At 44.2% G+C, this 12,554-nt stretch overlaps 1 long non-coding RNA gene across 1 annotated transcript; it reads left to right on the top strand.

Annotated features, from left to right (window-relative positions):
• Positions 1-2,690: 2,690 nt before the first annotated feature.
• On the top strand, positions 2,691-3,054 carry LOC144766980 (uncharacterized). The gene is made up of 3 exons (XR_013598009.1): positions 2,691-2,756; positions 2,869-2,940; positions 3,030-3,054. It is a non-coding gene; the product is annotated as an uncharacterized LOC144766980 (long non-coding RNA).
• Positions 3,055-12,554: the final 9,500 nt, after the last annotated feature.

The following is a 12,554-nucleotide window of genomic DNA, read 5'->3' as shown; positions in this document are numbered from 1 at the left end:
TACAAGTTGTTACCCTAAAAAGAACGTCATTTTGGTATTTTCTTATTATCCATCATATTACATATAAAGCCAGAAAGACGGGATACCGTTCAGCCAATTCCTACGAATCAGGCGTAATTGCAGCAATAGAACCAGTTACGAAAAACATGCAGCCATCTTAAAAAACAAGCTTGCACAGAGAGGATACCCAAAGCGCCTAATAAAACAAGCATACAAACGGGCAAAGTACTATAATCGGGACAGCCTGTTTGAGACATTTACAAAAACAAATGACCGCAATGATGATATTATTATGGTATCAGACTATAACGGTTTTAGCAACAAGGTAAAAAACCTGATTAATAAGAATTGGGGCATATTAAACAAAGTAGGGATGACACCAATGGCAAAACCCACATATGCATACAGGAGGAATAAGACCATAAGGAATCATCTAGTGCATACTTTTAAAGAACCAAAAAGTGGGGACAAAGAAATGTTGTAAACAATAGTCCCATCAGGCGCAACCTGCCATGCGGGTCTTGCTCACATTGCAAGAACATCATCAAGACCGACAAACTGGAAATCAATGGTATAACCCATTGGATGAACGAACATGTCAACTGTCGTACTACTAATGTAGTGTACCTTTTGTTGTGTCCGTGTAACAAATGCTACATTGGTGAAACCAGACGCGAAATGCGCCTACGGCTCACTGAACATCGATCTGCAATAAGAAATCAAAGAAAGAACGCCCCTTTGGTGGAGCATTGGATATCTGAAAACCACAATATGGATGAAATCAAGTGGTTTATTTTAGAAAAGATTAAGATCTCAGTAAGAGGAGGTGATTTGAACAAAAAACGAAAACAGAGAGAACAGTTCTATATGTCCAAATTCAAATCCTACTATTTAGGACTAAATGGTCGAGAGGAATGGGACAGAATGATCAGATAGTGTGGTAGATTTTTGTACCATTGACACCCTAAGAATAAAATGATAGCCATAAAAATGCCTGAAATTATCCCCCCGATAAATAGTTGCATCAGCACGACTTGAATTAATGTTCGCTTGGTCAAGTTATATTAAAAAAAAGGGGGGTCATAATAGCATACAATGTGATAACAGGAATTGTGATGAGAACTTAAGTCAGTCAAGGCAATCAAAGTAGCCTTAAACAGCTGCAAGGCATTACAGCTACTGTGTATGTGTTTATGTAAGAAACGATGTAAAAGACACAAGTTGTGCTGGATACTGCCACCAACAGCACGGTATGCGACAGAAACATAGCACTTTTTCCCATTCGCATTGTTATGATTGTTATGCTGGATATTGCCATCAAAAGTACTGCATGTGATAGAAACATAGCACTATTTGGCATTATTAGGATTGTATCTCTAGTTTTATAAAAGAATATGGAATATGATGGATTATAAGAAAATACCAAAATGACGTTCTTTTTAGGGTAACAACTTGTACCACCGCCGAGTGTTGAGGAGCGCACAAAGAAGCACTCCATAAATATCCTGATGTCAGCCGAAATCAAATTTAATAGTATTCCGAAAAATATAGGGTCAAAATATAAATAGCCTGCAAAAAAGACAGCGAGTATGAATTCAGTGATTGTGTAGTCCGCTAACAGAACTTTGTAGAATAAACTATGAGAATGGCGCGTATCAACTTGCATCTATAATTAAATTGTCAACGATTGAAAAGTTGACGAAATGCCGGACCATGTATTAGGAGGCATTAAACAATAAAAATGAGAGTAGAGGGGACAACTTATAAAATAAGGTGGTATGAGCCAAAGAATTAGATCGAAAATCTACAAAGGGAGACCTGGGAACGAACCCGCGACCCTGTAGTCCCCAAATGGTTTCCAAACAAAAACTACAAATATGGCGCTGACAAACGGTTGATGTAATTGAATGTTAAATGCCAATTAAGGGGGCATTAAGCATCCAATTAATGAACTCAAGGGGTATTTAAAGCCCGCGAGACCGACTGCCCTCACCAGTTCCCGTGAAAGCAGAACGTCGCAACAAGCAAGCTCGCCGAGATTCCAAAATCGGAAGGTAAGGACTCGAGATTTTGACGCTACCCTATTAAGATAGATAGAATGCTTTGGATAACAGTGAGCACTCGAAATATTTCAAACCCGAGGGGGGTAGTTTTGTAAACCTAAAGGCCACAGCTCTGTTATTTGTATTGAATGCGAGTCATAGTGAAGGGCTGCAACCGGTAGTTGGTCTAAAGGTTGTAACATTACAATGGAAAGAGAAAGCCCCGGCATTCCATCTTTGAACTGAATGATTACAGCTTTTTAATCTTAAGATAATAGCTTTGTAATTTATCTAGAGCACGTGTTCCAGCGAAGGGTTGCATTCAGCAGCGTATCGGGGAAAAAAAACAGTACAGCAATGAGAATTAAGTCTGTTTTTTTTTCCGAATAGCTGTATTTGATATCCCAGACAAATACCCGAGCTTACTCCGGAACTGCATTAATACACCAATAGCGGCAAGGAGAGTGGAAACCATATTTGCCATCAGTCAACTCGGCACTAATGGGATATAAAAGTATTTGAATATGCAACAGTAACCTTAAATGTGAGAATCTAAATAAAACCACACTTAATATGATTTTTCATCGTACAGGTTGGGAGAAGATAGAAATAAAAATATCCCCAAAACCAACAGTGTGGCTAACAGCGCTTAAAGAAAAGGAGATAGTGTTGTCCCTTTTCCAGGCTGCCAAGGGAAACTGCAGCCCCTAATCGGTATGTATGTAACCTCTCCAATTTACATAGAACTAATGGACAGGTAGACGATAAACTTATGACCCATGCATACTTGCACACCAAAGCAGAATGTTATGTTATTTTGGCATAGGCACCAAGACATCACTCAAGAAGGTGCAGGGAAGGACAGCCTGAAGGTTATCATTAGGCGTAAAACCAATCGGTATGTATATGGATGATAATCTCGAAAATAAACACTAGTGTTAAGACATCACTATTCCAAATATATAGCATTATCTGTGTACTCTACAGGCACGGCAAGATAACCAATTACAGAAGGTGCATATTAAAAGACGTACCTGCTTTAAGACACCATTGAATATGTGTCAACCAGACTTTTGAATAGTAAGTGACTCTGTGAGAAGCACGAAAACAGGTTGTAAGTCTCAATAGTATGGTAAATAATTCCATGCTCTTTCTCGTAGAATTCCATGACTCCACTGATTATGATGCAAGTGGTTTAAATCACAAAGTTAAAAGGAGAAACAGTCGTCCTGATAATTCATAGGACACCAACCCCTACACTTCAAGTAAGGGCAAGTATTATGTAAATAGGAACATCACTAGAACAGTCCACAACTAGAATCAACTCTCCATAGGAATAATGTATTAATTACATGCATTCTCTGTTCTAGAAAGAAGTGACATTTTTTTTAATCTTCGTCCGTCCTGAGGAAGGTGCCATAATTGTAACCAACGCACCGAAACGCGTCGACAGTGGGACTTTTTAATACATGAAAGTATATGATTTTAAATTGTGTGTGACTCTGAGATAGACACCGTAAATCGGAATTGTTAGATAGCATATATAAGATTGTACCAGAGCATCCCATCAAAGTATATATTGAATGCATTTTTAAGATATGGTTTTATTGAGTATAAATGTTTTATTACGAAAATAAATTTTGAGAGTAACAAAAAAGATATTCTAGTGTGGAGTACTAATACTTGTCTAGTGTCACAGTTACAAACCAAAGGTCATTGACTTTAATGTGTAGGCCTCATGGTCACCAACTAAAAGAGTAATACACAGAAAGGAATCCTTTTTGATAAGTATCTGATACCCAGTCCTTTCTGGTCCCTGGGAAACTCTCTCTTTTGGAGATTGTTCGAGAGGTAATACCTCGGGAAACAGGGAGAGAAGGAAACAGGAATAGGTGGGGAGGATTGGGGGTCGCTCACTCACCCGTTGACGTACTGGCTATGATCCCTTGGCTGAACAAGTACCCAGATCATGCTTCCGCAAGGATGCTGCAGGAAGGTTTCTCACTTGGTGTTCGCATTCCAGCAGGAGGGTATACTGGGAAGGCAGAATGTAGGAATCAGCTGTCAGTCAAACACAACCCAGTTGTAGTGGCGTCTAAGATTGAGAAAGAATTGCGCCTGGGTAGGATAGCGGGCCCCTTCACCGACATCCCTGTACCTAATTTTGTCCTCGGGGTTGTCCCAAAGAAAGAAAAGGGCGAATTCAAGCTCATACACAACCTTTCGGCACCGAAGGGCGCATCTTTGAATGACGCAATTGACGAAGGCATTTGCAGCGTCAAGTATGCGTCTTTTTACCAGGCAGTGGAGATGTTGAGAGTTCTGGGTCCCGGGGCATTGATGGCGAAATCAGACATTGAATTAGCTTTCCGCCTGCTTCCAGTTCATCCCTCGGATCAGCATCTGCTAGGTTTCTCATTTCAGGGTAAATACTACATGGATATGTGTATGCCCATGGGCTGCTCTGTGTCATGTGCCTATTTTGAGACTTTCAGTTCTTTGCTAGAATGGGTGATGAGGCAAGCAACAGGGCACCAACATGTGATGCACTACCTAGATGATTTTCTTTTGCTGGGGGCAGGGGTCTCACAGGAGTGTGCGTGGGCATTGCAGGAATTTTGCGTGCTCATGCGGGCTTTTGGGGTCCCGCTTGCAGCTGGAAAAACGGTGGGTCCATCGACATGTTTAGAATTCCTGGGCATTGAACTGGACTCTGTAGAAGGTTGTTTCAGGTTACCCAAAGAAAAGATCATGAAGTTCAGAGCAGCCCTACAGCAATGTTTGTTAAATAAAATGGTCACGCTGCAGCAGCTGCTGCAGACTGTGGGGCAGCTGAATTTTGCACTAAGAGTCATACCGATGTCACGCCCCTTTTCCTGCTCAATAGCGCAGGCCATGAAGGGCCTACGGGACGAACACCATCGCACTAGGTTGTCAGATGAGGTTCGCCAGGACATGCGGATATGGATGGCATTCCTGGAGGATTTCAACGACAGAGTAGTGTGGTGTGGCCTCCCACTACGTCGGCTGAGTTAGGTCTTTGAACTGACGCGGCTGGAAGTGTGGATTTTGGTGCCATACTTGGCAACAAGTGGGCGGCACAACAGTGACCCGAGTGGTGGGAGGAAGGCGGTTTGACAGCAAACATCAGTTTTTTGGAGCTCTTTCCAATATGGGTTGCACTATCGGTATGGCCTGAACAATTGTCTAACCAATCTGTGATCTTCTGGTCAGAAAACATGGCTGTAGTGGAATGTATCAACCAACAGGCGGCGTGGTGTAAGTTTATACTTCGCCTCATGAAAGAGATTGTGCTGAAATGCTTGAAGTTGAATATTCAGTCTAGGGCCAAACATGACCCAGGGGTCTTGAACAACGCAGCTGACGCACTTTATCGCTTTAAGATGCAGGTATTCAGAGAACACCTTCCATCTGCAGAGGCCACACCAGCACACTTCCAAACAATACTATGGCAAATTGGTGCCCCCAACTACAGAACCTCGTGGCAGCCAGCTTAGCACCTAGGACCAGGACGGCATACGAAGGGGCGTTTATGTCTTACTGTTGTTTTTTGGGACAGGACTGGGAGGCTAAGAGTGAGCTGGAGGGGAGTTTTACTTCATATATTGACACACTGCACAGAGAGGGGCGCTCAGCGGCCACAGCTAGCAGACACAAAGCAGCTGTCTCTTTCTTTGCACAGATAAAAGGTATCAAGGATCCCACAAACAGTTTTATAGTGCGGAAGGCATTGAGAGGATGGAGACGCCTACAAGGAAGCAGCGCCGATTACAGACAATCAATAGGTTTGGAACGGTTGGCAGGGGTATTGGATGCCTTATCTGACTCGTGTAGCTCCCCAGGGGAGGTACTCCTATTTAGAGCCGCGTTTTCACTGGCTTTTTATGGGGCATTGCGGGTAAGCGAACTGGTGGCTAACAACAAATTGGACAAGTTAGGTGGTCTCCAGCTGGCTGACACTAAGATAAAGGGTGAGTCAATGTGGGTAAACATACGGAAATCAAAAACTGACCAAGAGGCCCGGGGGGATAGCTTGGTATTATACCGGGCTCCGACCAATCCGTGCTGCCCAGTGGCACATGTAGAGGCATTTATCAAGCAGAGGGTGGGCGTGGCAATGGGAACATTGTTCATACACGCAGATGGTACCCCATTGACCAAGTTTCAGTTCAAACTAGTGTTGGCAATGGCGATCAGCAAGGCGGGTCTCAACCCCAAGGATTTTGGGACACATTCATTCCGTATCGGGGCTGCCACTGAAGCAACAGCAAGAGGGTTGCATGCCAACAGTGTAAAGAGGATCGGAAGATGGTCTTCCGATGCCTATAAGCATTATGTGCGGCTGCACATGTTGTGAGGTGCAGTACAATCACCCTGACACCTCCCTTGTTGTCTGTTTATCTTTCAGTTTCTCGAGCCTGTGACGCAGGGTGGAAACTGGTACTGGGTCATCAACAGCATCCATCATCAACACGGCGAACGCAAGAAGACAGGACGAGGACTCATGTAGTATGGGTTTTTGGCCATTCCTATGTTAAACGTGCTAAACCAGTTTTCCTTTCAGGCGAATGTAGACGGAGGGCCGAGCATGGGGGTTTCAAGGTTTCCTTTCATGATAAAGGGGGGCTATGCCTTAATCAGCTTAGGAGTTTCTTTTCAGAATTACTCAACAGGCAAGCCCCACCGCCCTCAGTTGTTATCTTACACCTGATTGGAAACGATTTAGTAACGCTGGGCAGAAGGGTCCTGTTGGAAGAGATAATCTCTGCAGCAGGTTGGCTAGCGAAGTTGCTCCGGGGTTGCACCGTAGTATGGTCTCAGTTGATACCTAGACTGCAGTGGAGGGGGGGAGACTCAGTTAGGGCGTTGAATCACTCGGTAAAGAGGATCAACAACAAGATAGAGAAACTGTTATGAACATCTCAATTGCAGAGTATTCCACTTGGGTGCATCTGGGGGGATCATTTCTACGTACGGGATGGGGTCCACTTGACTGATGCAGGCAAAGACTTACTAACAAAAAACATATTGGCATGGTTAGAGGGTTTTGTGAGGTAGGTATGACCTTTCACTGTAGGAATTGGGGGGGGGGCAGATAGTCGGTCAACTATGCTGGCTTGTGGCGGTAAGGTCATGATCAGGGAAAAGCAATTTAAGGTCCTTAGGGGGCGGCACCATTCTCGAATGGGGTCGCCCAGGGGGAGGGGCCAATGGTCTCTCCTAGAACTTCAGGGGCAGGATATCCACTTGGTTGGAAGGTGCGGGGGAGGGAGTCACGCTTTCCTTGGGCTGTTAGCCACCCCGCACATACACTATGACGTCAGCAAATGGCGCGAGTGAAAGGGCCCTCCTTTTTGGTTTAATGGAGTTCACGGAGCATACGGGGTAACCAAGAGAGGGACGTACTCTCCCGGTAACCGGGTCATGTTGCGCATGCGCACTCATACGTGAGGGTGTAGCTGGACAGTAAGGATCTGACACCGGTTAACGACCTTGCCGTAGGCCCAAAAATTTTAGTATGCAAAATTCATACGTAGGATGTTAGATTCGGTTAGGAACATGCTGTATTAGACATTTGTTAAGGTTAGCCCTTCATACCTGTCTACATTGCTGTAAATCTAATGTCAGAATTTTGCATGTTAATAATTGTCTAAATAATGTTTTATTTTAACACTTTTTAATTTGTTTTCATATTTTAATAAATACGGCCTGGGGGTCGCGAGACCCCCTGCCTTCCAAAGAAAATCCTCGCATGGCTAATTTTAGGGATGGTTGTGGTGTTTTACATGACAGGGAGGGGGTGGACGGTAGTCCCAGACCATATCGGGGACATGCTGCGGGTGGAGGGAGCGGGGAGCGTTGACTGTTAAATGCAGGGATATTATTGGAGAAGTGGTGCCTGATAGACGAAGCAATGGTGGGAAGCGACCATAAAGAACGCCTAGGGCTGACAGTCGCCGTAGAGGGACAATTTATTCTAACATACATCATGGGGATACATCTGTGCGAGGACCGACAAATCCCACCGTATTGATGTAAAAAACGCGTTGCACAAAAATATTTGTACGCACATTAAAACAGGACCCGTAGAGCTACTGACTGAGCAAAAAGAGAAGAGACTGGAGCAGACCAAATATTGAAAGAGGAGGAGATGAAAGTAAAATAAACGCATGGAAACAAAGGTATAAAATTTGAAGAAAGCAAGGAGTGCGGATAAAAGAGGAAAAAGACACAGGGTGGAACAATCCAGGGAAGACCAATTGCTAACTGGGAGAGGGCGACATGCCCTCAATGGACCAATGCTGTTGGAAAGAGGGGCGGCTTTACAGTAGATGGCCAATTAGACAAGCAAAACCAAATGGGATGATGGACGGAGTGTTGAACATTGCAAGCACTCACCCCCAGTCAACTGATCTGGGTTTAATCCATCATCATTCTTTAGCTCACTCTGCCACCCCAGTTCAGACATGGTCATATGCAAATCAGTCAGACCCTTTGCCTCATTGGACCAGTCCAGCCCGAACTGCCAAGCCATGTCTTCCCTGGACCAGAAACAAGCGTCCTGGGACCGGTTTCTGGCTAATCAGTCGTCATCAGCCAAGCTAGCTTGAATCTAGTGGCAAAGTGAGCAAGGGACCCACGTCTGGGCATAACCTGCCAACTTAGGGCGAACAAAGCAAAACCAAATTAGATGATTGACGGAGTGTTGAACATTGCAAGCACTCACCGCCAGTCAATGGATCTGGGTTTAATTCATCATCATTCTTTAGCTCACTCAGCCATCCCAGTTCAGACATGGTCATATGCAAATCAGTCAGACCCTGTGCCTCATGGGAACCATCCAGCCCGAACTGCCAAGCCATGTCTTCCGTGGACCAGAAACAAGCATCCTGGGACTGGTTTCTGGCTAATCAGCCGTCATCAGCCAGGTTAGCTTGAATACAGTGGCAAAGTGAGCAAGGGACCCACATCTAGACATACCCTGCCAACTTAGGGCGAACAAAGCAAAACCAAATGGGATGATGGACGGAGTGTTGAACATTGCAAGCCCTCACCCTCAGTCAACTGATCTGGGTTTAATCCATTATCATTCTTTAGCGCAGTCCACCACCCAGTTCAGTAATGGCCATACGCAAATCAGTCTGACCCTGTGCCTCATGGGAAGAGTCCGCCCAAACGTTTGTGTTGTTTTTTTAAAGTTTTAGTGTGTTTTTTATTATGTGGTGTAGTGTTGTAGTGTTTGATTAGTGTAGTGTATTAGGGTTTAGGATACTGTTGTAGTGATTTAGGTTTTAGCGTATTGTAGTAGTGTTTGTGTAGTATAGTGATTTAGGTTTTAGGGTAGTGTAGTAGTGTTTGTGTGGTGTAGAGTTTTAGGGTTTAGGACAGTGTAGTGTTTTAGGGTTTAGGGTAGCGTAGTAGTGTCTGTGTAGTGTAGTGTTTTAGGATTTAGGGTAGTGTAGTATTTTAGTTTTTAGAGTAGTGTAGTAGTGTTTGTGTAGTGTAGTGATTTAGGTTTTAGGGTAGCGTAGTAGTGTTTGTGTAGTGTAGTAATTTAGGTTTTTGGGTAGTGTAGAAGTGTTTGTGTAGTGTAGTGTTTTAGGGTTTAGGGTAGTGTAGTGATTTAGGGTTTAAGGTAGTATAGTAGTGTTTGTGTAATGTACTGTTTTAGGGTTTAGTGTAGTGTTTTAGGGTTTAGGGTAGTGTAGTAGTGTTTGTGTAGTGTAATGTTTTAGGGATAAGGGTAATGTTGTAGTGTTTGTGTAGTGTAGTGTTTTAGGGTTTAGGGTAGTGTAGTAGTGTTTGTGTAGTGTAGTGTTTTAGGGAAGTGTAGTGTTTTATGGTTTAGTGTAGTGTATTAGCGTTTGTGTGGTGTAGTGTTTTAGGGTTTAGGGTAGTGTTGTAGTGTTTGTGTAGTGTAGTGTTTTAGGGTTTAGGGTGGTGTAGTGTTTTAGGGTTTAGGGTGGTGTAGTAGTGTTTGCGTAGTGAAGTGTTTTCGTGTTTCGTGTAGTGTTGTAGGGGTTAGTGTAGTGTAGGGGTGGGAGTAGGGTGGGTAGTGTTGTAGTGTAGTAGTGTTTTAGGGTTTAGGGTAGTGTAGGGGTGGGAGTAGTGTGGGTAGTGTTGTAGTGGAATAGTGTTTTAGGGCTTAGGGTAGTGTAGGGGTGGGAGTAGTGTGGGTAGTGTAGTAGTATTTTAGGGTTGGGGTAGTGTAGGGTTGGGAGTAGTGTGGGTAGTGTTGTAGTGTAGTAGTGTTTTAGGGTTAGTGGTAGTGTAGGGGTGGGAGTAGTGTGTTGTGTAGGTGTAGGGTTGTTACTTACCTTGCAAACTTTAACTACGAGTATAGCTTTACCACGCATGCCTTTGCGTTGTAATGGCATGCGTGGTAAAGGTATACTTGTGAAAAAAAATATGCGATGTAATGGCATGTCGTTGAAATTGACATTGCGTAGTAATACCCGTGTTGTAATAGCACGCGTTGTATTACTATGCGATGTAACGTCATACAACCTGAATCCAGTCTGGCTAATCAGCCATCATCAGCCAGGCTAGCTTGAATCCAGTGGCAAAGTGAGCAAGGGACCCACGTCTGGGCATACTCTGCCAACTTAGGGCGAACAAAGCAAAACCAAATGGGTTGATGGACGGAGTGTTGAACATTGCAAGCACTCACCCCCAGTCAACTGATCTGGGTTTAATTCATCATCATTCTTTAGCTCACTTTGCCACCCCAGTTCATACATGGCCATATGCAAATCAATGAGACCCTGTGCCTCCTGGGAACAGTACAGCCCGAACTACCAAGGAAAGTCTTCCCTGGACCGGAAACAAGCATCCTGGGACCGGTTTCTGGCTAATCAGCCGTCATAAGCCAGGCTAGCTTGAACCCAGTGGCAAAGTGAGTAAGGGAGCCAGGTCTGCGCATAACCTACCAACTCAGGGCGAACAAAGCAAAATCAAATGGGATGATGGACGGAGTGTTAAACATTGCAAGCACTCACCCCCAGTCAACTGATCTGGGTTTAATCCATCATCATTCTTTAGCGCACTTCGTCACCCCAGTTCAGACATGGCCATATGCAAATCAGTCTGACCCTGTGCCTCATGGTAACAGTCCAGCACAAACTGCCAAGCCATGTGTTCCCTGGACCGGAAACATGCATCCTGGGACCGGTTTCTGGCTAATCAGCCGTCAGCAGACAGGCTAGCTTGAATCCAGTGGAAAAGTGAGCAAGGGACCCAGGTCTGGGCATACCAAGCCAACTTGATGAGGCTGATTAGCCAGAAACCGGTCCCAGGATGCTTGTTCCCGGTCCAGGGAAGACATGGCTTGGCAGTTCGTGCTGGATTGTTCCCATGAGGCTCAGGGTCAGACTGATGTGGTTTTGCTTTGTTCGCCCTAAGTTGGCATGGTATGCAATTTTCTGTCCACTGCTGTAAGTGTAACTCAGTGTCAGTGGCTTTAGCAAGGGGGGGGCGGACGGCAGCTGCACTCTCCCCCCCCCCCCCCCCCCCCCCGGTCTTACCTGCAGCCGTCGTGTGGCAGCAAAAACAGGGACTGCCACAGGCGGCCAAAGGTCTAGTTATGTCATTGCACAGTGTACTGTTTTTTTCTACATGTACTTCCAAAGCAAGCCAAACCAATGTAGTGAAATAACAGAAAGTGTTACCATTACATCCCTTTTGCATGCTCATGTAAATGTGCCACAAACTGATAGCTGACGTCCCTCCAGGACAATCCTCACTCCCATCATTCATTCTGTTTCCATTCCATGCAATTGATCAATATGGGCGTATTAGAATAGCAATTAGAAGGGAACTCTAGCACCATGCTTGAAAAGTACCTACTTCTAAGCAATAGTAGGTTATTTATTTTTGGAGGCACACTTTTCTAGGATTGCGTCAATGATTTATGCCTTAAAAGACAGACATGGACAAATTACTTATTCTATTGTTGGGTATGTGTGGCAGTCACAACGTTTCATATAAGATATTTTCTCTCCAAGTGACTTTATGGCTCATTAATGATTTTGTATTTATTTGTCCCCCATTCCAATACTTTGTCTGCTTTGTTCCTGCCATGTTTGTTTTTTGAAAACTTAATAAAGATTAATTTTAAATCAAAGAAGTCTGTCACGCCCGATGCAGATTTAGCATTTTTCTCCCCAATAAAATGTCTTCTCAAAGTGTATCTGCTCCTCAGGCAGGTACTTTCCATATTTCAAATGTTTACTAATGCCTTAGCATTCCATTTTAATGAAACCTATGGTACGTCCTACGCATGCGCTGATAGTTATGTTTGCTAGATTTGTGGAACATTTGCCTCTTACATGGCAAATATCTTGTGAAAGCTGGCAGAGGGCAATCTATCTAGTGGGGAGAGGCGGGGGCAGGGCAAATAATACCAATCACCTTGCACTCGCCACATCACCAACTCGGCGATGCGGCAAGTGCAAAGAAAGTTGTTTTATTTATGTTTACCTATCCCTTTCT

This window comes from Lissotriton helveticus, chromosome 7, assembly GCF_964261635.1.
Source record: "Lissotriton helveticus chromosome 7, aLisHel1.1, whole genome shotgun sequence".
NCBI classification, from domain to species: domain Eukaryota; kingdom Metazoa; phylum Chordata; class Amphibia; order Caudata; family Salamandridae; genus Lissotriton; species Lissotriton helveticus.
Note: the sequence above shows the minus strand (reverse complement) of the source record. Positions and strands in the feature narration are given on the sequence as shown.